Source organism: Piliocolobus tephrosceles, chromosome 21, assembly GCF_002776525.5.
Source record: "Piliocolobus tephrosceles isolate RC106 chromosome 21, ASM277652v3, whole genome shotgun sequence".
Lineage (NCBI taxonomy): Eukaryota > Metazoa > Chordata > Mammalia > Primates > Cercopithecidae > Piliocolobus > Piliocolobus tephrosceles.
Window position 1 is genome coordinate 7,086,703 of NC_045454.1, and position 13,301 is coordinate 7,100,003.

The following is a 13,301-nucleotide window of genomic DNA, read 5'->3' on the forward strand; positions in this document are numbered from 1 at the left end:
GAATCAATGGCACCCTAAGTCTCTAGAGTTATAGGGTTCAATATACCAAAGGGTCTCCTTGCCTGAGCTATATTGCCTACCAAATATTCTGTCCTGTATCCCCGCCACGAACATCCTTGTTCAGTGTCCCCTGCTGTTACATCTTTGTCCATGACCCTAAAATGTAGTGCAAATCCTTGCTTTGGACAAGTTATTTATTTATTTATTTATTTTTGAGACGGAGTCTCGCTCTGTCACCCAGGCTGGAGTGCTGTGGCCGGATCTCAGCTCACTGCAAGCTCCGCCTCCCGGGTTCACGCCATTCTCCTGCCTCAGCCTCCCGGGTAGCTGGGACTACAGGCGCCGCCACCTCGCCCGGCTAGTTTTTTGTAGTTTTTAGTTGAGACGGGGTTTCACCGTGTTAGCCAGAGTGGTCTCGATCTCCTGACCTCGTGATCCGCCCGTCTCGGCCTCCCAAAGTGCTGGGATTACAGGCTTGAGCCACCGCGCCCGGCCTGGACAAGTTATAAAACTCACAGTCTCTGTGCTTTCTCATCTATAAAATGGGTTCATGATTTTTTGTAATTGTAGCATTATTACAAGGATAAATGTCAAGCATTTATCATTATTATTATTTGCATGATTCCCATAAAATACTACCTTAGAATGTTAATAACAGCCCTTCGAATTTGCAAAATGTCCAAAAACGGTGTCACACTCATTTATTTTCCTCAGGAGACATTTATTTAGTATTGACTATGTGCAAGCATTCTCCTGGGTGTTGGTATATATAGTTTATTTATTCAACAAACATTTGTACCTATCATGAGCCAGACACTGTTGCAGACACAAGTGATAACCAATGAGTTAAACAGATAAAAATTTCTGCCCTTGTAGAACTTACATTCTTTTCAGGAAGTCTCCATAACAAAAATGTATACAGAAATAGGCTGTCAGGTGGTGCCACAAGCCATGGCAAGAAATGAAACAAGGGCCATGTGTGGTGGCTCATGGCTGTAATGCCAACACTGGGAGGCCAAGGTGGGAGGATCGCTTGACACCAGGAGTTCAAGACCAGCCTGGACAACACAGCAAGATCCCATCTCTACAAGAAAGTTTAAAAAATTAGCTGGACATGGTGGCACGAGTCTGTAGTCCCAGCTATTCAGAAGGCTGAGGCGGGAGAATTGCATGAGCCCAGGAGTTTGAGGTTGCAGTGAGCTGTGATTGTGCCACTACACTCAAGCCTGGATGACAGAGCAAGACCCTGTCAAGAAGGAGAAGGAGAGAAACAGGAAGAGGAGGAGGAGGAGGAGGAGGAGGAAGGAGGAGGAGGAGGAGGAGGAGGAAGAAGAAGAGGAAGAGGAAGAAGAAGAGGAAGAAGAGGAAAAAGAACAAGAACAAGAAGAAGAGGAGAAGAAGAAAGGATTAAGAACTGGGAATGTAGGGTTGTATATGTGGAAGGGATGGCATTACAATTTAAACAGCATGGCCAGGGAAGAGGACCTAATTGAGATGGTAACATTTAAAGAAAGACCAAAAGGAAGAAGGGAAGAAGCAAAGCGCATATCTGAGGAGCAGCCGCTGGAGCAGGGGATACAGCTGTGCAAAGGCCCCGAGGCAGGAGCCTGTTTGGTGTGTCTGAAGATCAGTGAAGAGGTTGGTGTGGCTGGAGCTGAGTGAGTGAGGAGGAGAGGGTGGGAGGTGAGGGCAGAGAATGAACGGAGCAGCCTGCATTGGGTCCTGTGGGACACAATGAAGATTTTGTTTTCCTCTGAGGGAGCCAGGAGGTATGAGAGGGCTCCGAGCAGAGGAGGCACTTTATTTGATTTGAATGTGCACAGGATTCTTCTGGCTACTCCATGGGGAACAGACTCAGGGAGGCCAGAGAGAAAGGGACTACATTAGCCCAGGCAAAAGGTGATGGTTCCTGGAGCAAGGTGATGGCCTTAGAGAAGGCGAGAGGTCAGATTCTGGATCTGTTTGATGGGACTGTTGGACCATATCTGCCGACATCAGATGGGGAAGTGTGAGAAAAAGAGAAGTCGAAGATGACTCCAGAGATTTGGCCTGAGCAACAGGAAGGATGGAGCTTTCATTTACAAAAATGTAGCAAACTGAGAGGAGCATGTTTTAGGGCAGAGATTCGGAAATATTGTCTTGAACTGTTTATTAGACACTCAAGTGGAAATAAACTGTTCTCTGAGGATTTATAGAAAATAAACAACTACGGCCAGGCACGGAGGCTCACACCTGTAATCCCAGCATTTTGGGAAGCTGAGGCAGGCAGATCACTTGAGGTCAGGAGTTCAAGACCAGCCTGGCCAACATGGTGAAGCCCCGTCTCTACCAAAAATACAAAAATTAGCTGGTGGTGGCAGGCGCCTGTAATCCCAGTGGCTCAGAAGCTGAAGCAGGAGAATCGCTTGAACCCGGGAGGTGGAGGCTGCAGTGAGCCAAGATTGTGCCACTGCATTCTAGCCTGGGCAACAAAGTGAAACCCTGTCTCAAAAAGAAAAAAACACCTACACAAACTAAATAACTGCAGATTGTGATGATTTCTGTGTGATGATAGTAACAAATGCAAACATTTCCATGAAGGATACAAGCAAGGATTTGTGTTAGAGAATCAAGAAGGAGGCTGTTTTGAACAGGGTGATCAAGAAGGGCTTCTTAGAGGAGGTGGCATGTGGCCAAAAGGTAAAAGGGAGCCAGTTTAGCAAAGAATGGGGGAAATACCTCTGAAAAAAGGAGCCACTGGGCCAAAGTCCTTGAGTTTAGCCTATTCCAGGATCTGAGGGAAAGCCAGCATGACTGTACAGTAATGATGAAGGGGTAATTGGGTAGGGAATGAGATTGGAGGATTCTGCTGGAGCCAAATATGTGGAATCTTTTCTGCTGTAGTCAGGGAGGTGGTCTTTCTCCCATTGCAGTGGGGGAGCTCCTGGAGAGTGTCAACAGGGGAGGAATCATATCTGAAATCAGATTATCACTCTGGTTGCTGGGTTACTGGTGGAGACAAGGTGCCAGGAGGGAATATTGGAAGCCAGGAGATGAACCTGAAGCCTCCTGCAGTAATCAGTGGGTAAGATCATGGCTCAGCCAACAGAGATGAAGATGGATTAGAATGAGAGTTTTGCAGTCACATTGAGGAAACTTAGCATACAATCAATCCTATTTCTCATAGTAGTTACGTTCTATAAAGTCACCTCTAACACTGAATTAGCAACTACTAAAGCATTGCTTCTGGGGGAAACATAGGGTTTAAGTTCCTTCAAGTCTCTGGTCACAATGCTTTTGTCACCTGATCAATATATAACCTTGTTTTAGGTGTGTTTCTCTTTAAAGACAACTTAATATATATGCATTGAACTCACAGCTGATGGTGATGTAACTCATGCCTGAATGAAGCTTCTCTAACATGTATTTTCTTTTTAAATTTTTCAAAATTTATTTTATTCATTGTATTTTTTTGAGATAGGATCTTGCTTATTGCCCAGGCTGGAGTACAGTGTGCAATCGTAGCTCAGTGCAGCTTTGAACTCCTAGGCTCAAGTGATCCTCCCACCTCAGCCTCCTGAGTTGCTGGGACTACAGGCATGCACCACCATGCCCAGCTAATTTTTTTTTTTTGAGACGGAGTCTCGTCCTGTTGCCCAGGCTGGAGTGCAGTGGCCCGATCTCAGCTCACTGCAAGCTCCGCCTCCCAGGTTCACGCCATTCTCCTGCCTCAGCCTCCCAAGTAACTGGGACTACCGGTGCCCGCCACCACACCTGGCTAGTTTTTTGTATTTTTTTAGTGGAGACAGGGTTTCACCATGTTAGCCAGGATGGTCTCGATCTCCTGACCTCGTGATCCACTCGTCTCGGCCTCCCAAAGTGCTGGGATTACAGGCTTGAGCCACTGGGCCCGGCCAGCTAATTTTTTTTTTTTTTTAATTTTTGTAGAGATGGGGTCTCACTCTCCTGCCCAGGCTGGTCTCAAACTCCTGGACTCAAGTGATCCCCCGACCTTGGCCTCTCAGTGTATTGGGATTGCAGGCATGAGCCACCACACCTAAACTTGTGTGTTTTCCTATAAGGCACACCACAGCCTTCTTGCACTTAGGACGCTAGATGGGACATTTTAAACAGCGAAATCAACGAAAACGTGCAAAACATGGCACTAAGTAGACCACAAAAGGACGCTTCTTTACAGAATGAGAGCTGAAATAAGGGACAGCATCGCCTTAATCGACCTCACCTGGGAGCGCGCACCTCAAGCAACTCAAATTGTTCACCGCTCTGTGCATATTTGCAAACAGCTGCAAAAGTCCCAAGAGTATTGATTTGGGGTTACCCACAGATTTCATCAAGCAGGTAAATTTGAAAATACAAATTCCATGAATAATGAGGATCCACTGCGTCCGTAGGGGTGAGGGTGAGTGTTGAGGATAATTCCTGCATGATTCCTGTTTTTTTCAGGGGAGACTATAGTTTAGTGTTCAAAAACACAAAGGGTGGAGTCTGAAAGATCTGGTTTTGCCACTTTATCTCTTGGGAACCTCAGTTCCTTAATCTGGTAATAACAGGCCCTACTGCTCAGGGCTGTTGGGAGGACAGAGTGAAAGATAGGTATTTAAAGGCTCTGCATACAGCAACTTCTGAATCACCGATCCTCGTCAATGGAGAACCAGCATGACATAGTAGCTATGGAACACAGTTTCGGGGGCCACGCTGCCTGGGTTTGAATGCTAGTTCTGTCACTTGTTGAACTGTATACTCTTCAAGTTATTCACCTTCTGTGTGCCTCAGTTTTCCTATTACTCAAGTACGTGTAACAATGGCGCTTAACACCAAATGGCTTTAAGACCTCAAAGCAAAAGGTCAAACTACAAAGTTAATAGAAGATAATGGCAGAGGCCAGGTGCCGTGGCTCATGCCTGTCATCCCAGCACTTTGGGAGGCCGAGGCGGGCAGATCACGAGGTCAGGAGATTGAGACCATCCTGGCTAACATGGTGAAACCCTGTCTCTACTAAAAATACAAAAAATTAGCGCGGCACGGTGGCTGGCGCCTGTAGTCCTAGCTACTCTGGAAGCTGAGGCAGGAGAACGGTGTGAACCTGGGAGGCAGGGCTTGCAATGAGCGAAGATTGCGCCACTGCACTCCATCCTGGGGTACAGAGCGAGACTCCGTCAAAAAAAAAAAAAGATAATGGCAGATAACATTTTTGTGATTTGGGAATGAGGAAGGACTTTCCTTCCTCCTCCTCCTCCTCCTGTTCCTCCTCCTCCTCTTCTTTGTCTTCTTCTTCTTTTTTTCTTTTTTTTTTTTTTTGAGACAGGGTCTCACTCTATCGCCCAGGCTGGAGTACAGTGATGCAATCACAGCTTACTGCAGCCTCAACTTCCTGGGCTCAAGCAATCCTCTCATCTCTCAGCCTGCCAAGTAGCTGGGACTACAGGTGCATGCCACCACGCCCGCCTAATTTTTGTATTTTTTGTAGAGACAGAGTCTTGCCATGTTGCCCAGTCTGGTCTCAAACTCCTGGGCTCAAGCGATCTGCCCACCTCAGCCTCCCAAAGTGCTGAGACTGCAGATGTGAGCCACTGTGCCTGGCCTGAGGAAGGATGTTTTTAAAACTTCAGAAAGACAAATCTAAAGGCAAAATAATGTTTAATTTCATTACATCAAAGTTAAAGATTTCTGTTCATCAAAAGACACAACGGACAAGGTAAATCAACATGTAACAGCTTGAGAAGGTGACATTTGCAGTCTGTACTATTGACTTAAGATTGGCATATTGACCCAAATATGCAAGGAAGTCCTGCAAAAATAAATGAGAATAATAAGCAAAGGGTATGAACGGATTTATAAAGAAGGAAACCCAAAACACTCATACAAAATATGCTCAGACTCATTAGGTATCCAAGAAACACAAATACAAATAACAAATTGCTTTACATTTGTTAGATGGATTTAAGAAAATTTCAAAGTTAAGTAATCCCAAGTATTAGCAGAGATGTGAAAGCACAGGAACCCTTGTGGACAGCAGGTGTGAATGTACATTGGTGTGGTTATTTCAGAAACTAATACGGCATTGCTTGGTTGAATTAAGTATATGTACATCCTAAGACCCAGTAGTTCCACTTCTGGGTGTCTACACAAAGGTAATAATTATGCACATCACCAAGGGGCAGATATAAGCTCTCTGTCACAGAGTTTTTTGCTGTGGTGGAAATTAGAAGAAACCCGGTTACCTATTAACGGGGGAGTGGATGATAGAATGTGGTGGATCCCTCATGGAGGACTTTGCAGCAGTTAAAAGCAACAAACTAGAGACAGCAATAGGAATCAAATCTTAAAGGTTATAGTGCTACCAACTACAATGGTGAAAATTTAAAAGACGGACAATACTAAGTGTTGACAAAGATATGGGCCAACTTGAACTGGAACCACACTACTGGTGGCAACACACAATTTGTACGGACTTATATTAATAAAAAGATCTATAACGTTGTGATTATACTAAACACCACTGAACTGTCCACTTTAAATGGCCAATTTTATGATTTGTGAATTTCAACTTAATAAAAGGCTATGCAATAATAAATGCAACAGCAAAAGACACAGGATAATAAGGATACACAATAATAAAAACAACAGCAAAGGATACACATTAACAAAGATAATGGCAAAAGGTACAGAATGATAAAGACAATAGCAGAAGTGAAAGGAAATAAAAGGGAAAAAAATAAATAAGGAAAACAAAAGAGCGATCCTCTCTAAATCACGAATGAAAATGTGTCACCAACTAATTCAACTCTTTCCACCCATATGTATCCATAAACTTTTTAAAATAAAACAGAACAGCACTGACTGTAGAATGCTTTTGGGAGGATTAACTGAGCTCCTGTGAAAAGCTCAGAAGAACACCACGAACAGAGTGAGAACTCAATAAGTGGTAGCTGTCATTATTTTCATTATTGTTGTTGCTCTTATTATTAGTGTAATTACGAGGCTGTCTCCAAGGTCCCAGTGCCAGGGGAGCTACCTTGAGTGACAGCTGTGGATTTTGGAGAGTAGGAGGCAGCCACCCAAATCCTTCCTATGGAACAGAAAATAATGACATAGCTGGGCTGGAGATTCTGACTATCAACAACACCTCGACTCAGGAAGGCTGGCCAGGTGGTGAGCTACTCAGCGTTCCCTCCCTCCTCCCTCTTCTGGGATTTCTCAGCCACCTGCCCTCCTCTTCCTGTTTTTTTGCCCAGGGGAATTTTAATAACAATGGAAGCCTGCACTGGAAAGAATTTGGAGAGAACTGGTGGAGCCAGGAAATGGAGAAGGCTTGAAAAAGGGGGAGAAGCCCAGAACGGTGGCTCACGCCTGTAATCCCAGCACTTTGGGAGGCCAAGGCCGTTGGACTGCCTGAGCTCAGGAGTTCGAGACCACCTAGGGCAACACGGTAAAACCCTGTCTCTACTAAAAATACAAAAAATTAACCGAGTGTGGTGGCATATGCCTCTAGTCCCAGCTACTTGGGAGGTGAGACAGGAGAATTGCTTGAGCCCCAGGAGCGAAGCTTGCAGTGAGCCGAGATTGCGCCACCGCACTCCAGATGAGGCTACAGAGTGAGACCCCGTCTCAAAAAAAAAAAAAAGGAAGAGAGAGGGGTGGGGGGTGGGGGCCGGGGGGCGGAGAGAGAGAGAAAGAAAGAAAAAGAAAGAGGAAAGAAAGGAGGAGAAAAGCAAAGTGGGGAATCAAGGGGGATTTTGTCAAAAGACGAACCAGGCTTTCTGGCGTTTGTCCAGGTTGGCACAGCACTGGAAGTCCTTTTATTCCATTCTCCCAAGGCCTCAGCTGGGTGGAGTATCATCTTCTCCATCTTACAGAAGAATGGACCTACATTAAGGAAAATCGCTGGTGATTTAACCCTATCCTGGTTAATGGAACCCCATCTTCGATGGCCCCACGGACTTCACCTTGTTAGCCTAGAAGGTCAGGCCAAGCTCAGCCATTGCCCCAGGGTGAGGCTTTGTACATGGGTCCCCGTGGAACTTTCCAGGCTATTGAGGGCAGTGGGGAATATAAGCCTGTGGTAAAAGAAAAACTTCTGCCGAATTAAATGTAAAGGAGTTTAATTGAGCAACGCACATTTCCCGAATCGAGCAGGCCCCAGAATCACAGCAGATTCACAGAGACTCCAGCTTTGCCACGTGGTGGAAGATATGTAGACCAAAAAAAAAAAAAAAAGAGAGAGAGAGAAATGATGTACAGAAATTGGTAGTGAGGTACAGAATGGCTGGATTGGTTACAGCTCAGCGTATGTCTTATTTGTTTTTATTATTATTATTGTTGTTGTTGTTGTTATTATTATTATTATTTGAGATGGAGTTTCGCTCTTAGTGCCCAGGCTGAAGTACAATGGCGCGCTCTCAGCTCACGGCAACCTCCGCCTCCCGGGTTCAAGCAATTCTCCTGCCTCAGCCTCCCAAGCAGCTGGGATTACAGGCATGTGCCACCACGCCCAGCTAATTTTGTATTTTTAGTAGAGGCGGGGTTCGGGGTTTCTCCATGTTGATCAGACTCCTCTCTTACTCCCGACCTCAGATGATCCACTCACCTGGGCCTTCCCAAGTGCTGGGATTACAGGCCTGAGCCACCGCGCCCGTCCTCGACATATGTCTTACTTGAACACAGTTTGAATGCTCAGCCGTGTATGAATGGTTGAAGTACGGCCGCTAGGTTGGCCAAGACTTAGCCGATGTAACAGGTGCATACTACTAAGTTAGGTTTTCGTTTCTGCCTGCCTATTAAGCTAGGTTACAGTTCATCCACAAGGACTTAAATATAGAAGTACAGAGTCCTTCTCAGGCCATATTTAGTTTGTGTTAACAACTGTAAACTAAAAATCAAAACCTAGGCCAGACATGGTGTCTCACCCCTGTAATCCCAGCACTGTGTTTGGGAGGCTGAGACAGGGAGAATCACTTGAGCTCAGGAGTCTGGGACCACCCTGGGCAATAATTTCCAAAGGGAAAGTGGAGGCCTCATGCTGGAGCAGGTTGAAAGCCACTGAGTTGAGCTCAGTCATTCCCCTTCCGCGGAGGAGAATCATGCAGCCTGAGCTCAAGTTCCAGCTCTTCCCTGGCTGGTTAGAGGATCTTGAGGGCGGTCCCTTGTGATTTGAGAGGCTTTGGTTTCCTCATTCTGGAGTAGAGAGTATGAAACTTATTTAGCAGGATTGTGAAGACAACTAAATGAGATAATGGGCCAGGCACGGTTGCTCACACCTGTAATCACAGCACTTTGGGAGGCTTAGGTGAGTGGATCACTTGAGCCCAGGTGTTTGAGACCAGCCTGGGCAACATAGGAAGACCTTGTCTCTACAAAAAATAAAAAATATTTTCCGGGCATGATGGCGAGTGTTTTTAGTCCCAGTGACTCGGGAGGCTGAGGCAGGAGTATCGCTCGAGCCTAGGAAGTTGAGGCTGCAGTAAGCTGTGTTCACGCCGTTGCACTGCAGTCTGGGAGACAGAGCAAGACCTTGTCTCAATCAATCAATCAATCAATCAGTCAATATTCTAAGCCCCTCCCCAACTGAAAGGACCCCCTCTTGGCCAACGGGACCCCAGAAAAAACTTTAAGACTTAATTCCCGGCCATGATGGAAAGGGAGGTCAGACAAGCCTCATTGTACCCTCTGCCTTTTGGGGTTTAGGCACAACTGACCAGCATTATTGTTAAAATTGAGATTACGGCTGAGGAAATAAACTCTTTGTGACCTCAGGATACCAAGTTATACACAGGACCTGACGTCATGCACTGTGCAGGTCGCTCTGACCTGGTGGTTTAGTTAACAGATTTCCTTATGTCCTGGTGGTTTAGTTAACAGATTTCCTTATGTTAACTAAAAACACTCCTTTCTGCTGCCTCCGAATTTTTAGACACAACTTTACTCCCTTAACCAACTGCAAATTAAAGAATGTCTGAGGCCGGGCGCGGTGGCTCACGCCTGTAATCCCAGCACTTTGGGAGGCCGAGGCGGGTGGATCACAAGCTCAGGAGATCGAGACCAGCCTGGCCAACATGGTAAAACCCTGTCTCTACTAAAAATACAAAAATTAGTGGGGGCCTGTAGTCTCAGCTACTCGGAGGCTGAGGCAGGAGAATCACTTGAACCCAGGAGGCCGAGGTTGCAGTGAGCCAAGATTGCGCCCCTGCACTCCAGCCTGGGCAACAGAGTGAGACTCCATCTAAAAAAAGAAAGAAAAAAAAGAATCTCTGAACCCACCTATAACCTGTAAGTCCATGTTTCAAGATCTCCTGCCTTTTCAGGACAAACCAATCTATGCCTTCCATGTATTGATCTATGACTTTGCCAGTAACTCCTGCCTCTAAAATGCATAAAACCAAACTGTAATCCAACTCCTCAGTGTGCACTTGCTCGGGACCTTTTGAGACTGTGTTCCTCAGGCCGTGACCACTCCTATTAGCTCAGAATAAACCTCTCTAAAATATTTTACAGTCTGGCTTTTCCACGAGCAAGCCCAAATTTCCATTCTAAGAAGTTAAGTGATAAAAAGAGAGAAGCAGACAGGTTGTAGGAGCAATGAGGAGGCAAGAAACCCAGGTCAGGCTTTCTGGAGGAGGGGATTTTGGAGTTGAATCTTGAAGGCTGATGCTGTGGCCATCTGCAAAAATGGGATGGGTCTCCCCATCCGAAATTTGGTTCGGATGTCAAGACCGATGATGCCACACACTCACCGAAGGGTCCTGTTCTGCCTCTGTGGGGCGGCGGCATCGTCGGTGCTGTGAGCAGGGATCTAGGTGATGACCACCACCAGCGCCAGCACCAGCACCAGGGTCTTTCTCCTCTTGCCTTGCTGCTCACTGCACTGCTGCCAGCTGGGAGGCATGCTCTTTGAGCTGGCTGCTGCATTTGCTGAGACCTACTGAACCCTCTGCTATAATTTAACCGGCCTGACTCAGAAGTTTCAAAAGCTGGTGTTTAGGAACTGGAGTAAGAAGCTGCAACCCTGTTTCCAGAGGCCCTGGTTCATGCATCTGGGCCCAGACCTCTCTCTGCGTCTTGAATTGAATTGAGTCTTGAAATCAGCTCTCAGAGGAAGGATCTCATCCTCTGACTGTTGCTTGGTCTCAAGCAGGCATTAGCTCCCTGTTCCAGGGAGCACTCTGGGACCAGCAGGATTTTTAGTTTGGGGGTAGTTTTTTGATACAGGATCTCCCTCTAAGCTGGAGTGCAATGGCTCAGTCACGTCTCACTGCAGCCTCAATCTCCTGGGCTCAAGTGATCCTCCTACCTCAGCTTCCCGAGTAGCTGGGACTACAGGTGCACACCACCATGACTGGCTGATTTTTCAAATTTTTTGTGGAGATGGGGTCTCACTATGCTGCCCAGAGTGGTCTCACACTCCTGGGCTCAAGCGATCCTCCCACCTTGGCCTCCTAAAGTGCCAGGATGATAGATGTGAGAGCCACTGTGCCCAGCCAGCACTTCTTATCAAGTTAAACGTATGCTTATCATACAATCCAGCAATCCCACTCCAAGGTGGCTTCCTAAGAGAAAGAAAAACATGTCCACACGATGATTTGTACGTGAATGTTCATAGCAGCCTTATTTGCAATTGCCAGAACTGGAAGCGGCCCACATCTACAACCAGTGAATGCATAGACAAGTTGTGGTATTCCGTACTATGCTGAAATCTTTTTATCTTTCTTTTTTGAGGTTTACTGAATATATTTTGGGGTGGGAGTGGGTCCTCTCTACCCTGTTTATATTTATACTCTATTTTTTTTCTCCTCCAGAGAGCCTCAAATCAGTATTATCAACTTCTTATAAAGTTAAACATATGCTTATCGTACAATCCAGCAATCCCACTCTCAGCTGTCTTCCCAAGAGAAAGGAAAGCATGTCCACATGATGATTTGTACATGAATGTTCATAGCAGCCTTATTTATAATTGCCAGGAACTGGAAGCAATCTAAATCTACAACAACCGGTGAATGGATAGACAAGCTGTGGTATACCCATACAATGCTGAAATTTTTTTAATCTTTTTTTTTTTAATACTTACTGGATATATTTTGGAGTGAGATTGGGTCCTCTTTGCCCTGTTTATATTTATACTTGATTTTTTTTTCCTCCAGAGAGAGCCTCAAATCAGTATTGTCATGGTTAGGGGCCTTCCCCATGGCAATGGTGGCTTTATTGGGTTTAAAGACTCCAGGCGTTAAGTCAGGTTTAGATTAACTGCTTGGCAGCCTGGACAACATCATGAGACCTCCATCTCTACGAAAAGTTTATGTTCATTCCTTCCTTTTCTTTCTTTTTCTTTTTCTTTTCTTTTTGTCTTTTCGTTTCTTTCTTTTTTTTTTTTTTTTTTGAGATGGTCTTTTGCTCTTATTGCCCAGGCTGGAGTGCAAAGGTGCAAAATCGGCTCACCACAACCTCCACCTCCTGGATTCAAGCGGTTCTCCTGCCTCAGCCTCCTGAGTAGCTGGGACTACAGGCATGCACCATCATGCCCGTCTAATTTTGTATTTGTAGTAGAGACGGGGTTTCTCCATGTTGGTCAGGCTGGTCTCGAACTCCCGACCTTAGGTGATCCGCCCACCTCGGCCTCCCAAAGTGCTGGGATTATAGGTGTGAGCCATTGCACCCAGTCCTAAGTTCATTCCCTTCTATTGCCGAGGAGTATTCCATAGTATGGAATACCACAACTTGTTTGTCCATTCACCAGTTGTATATTTGGGTTGCTTTCAGTTTCCAGCAATTACAAATAAGGCTACTATGAATATTCATGTACAAATCATTGTGTGGGCATATGTTTTCCTTTCTCTTGGGAAGATACCTTGAAGCAGAATTTCTGAATTGTAAGATAAGCATATGGTTAACTTTTTTTTCTTTTTTTTGAGACAGAGTTTTGCTCCTGTTGCCCAGGCTGGAGTGAAGTGGTGTGATCTAAGCTCACTGCAACCTCTGCCTCCCAGGTTCAAGCGATTCTCCTGCCTCAGCTTCCTGAGTAGCTGGGATTACAGACACATGCCACTATGCCCAGATAATTTTTTGTATTTTTAGTAGAGACAGGATTTCACCATGTTGCCGAGGCTAGTCTTGAACTCCTGACCTCAGGTGATCCACCTGCCTTGGCCTCCCAAAGTGCTGGGATGACAGGCATGAGCCACCATGCCTGGCCAGCATACGTTTAACTTTATAAGAAGTTGATGGCCAGGCGCAGTGGCTCACACCTATCATCCCAGCACTTTAGGAGGCCAAAGTGGGAGGATTGGTTAAGCCCAGGAGTTTGAGACCAG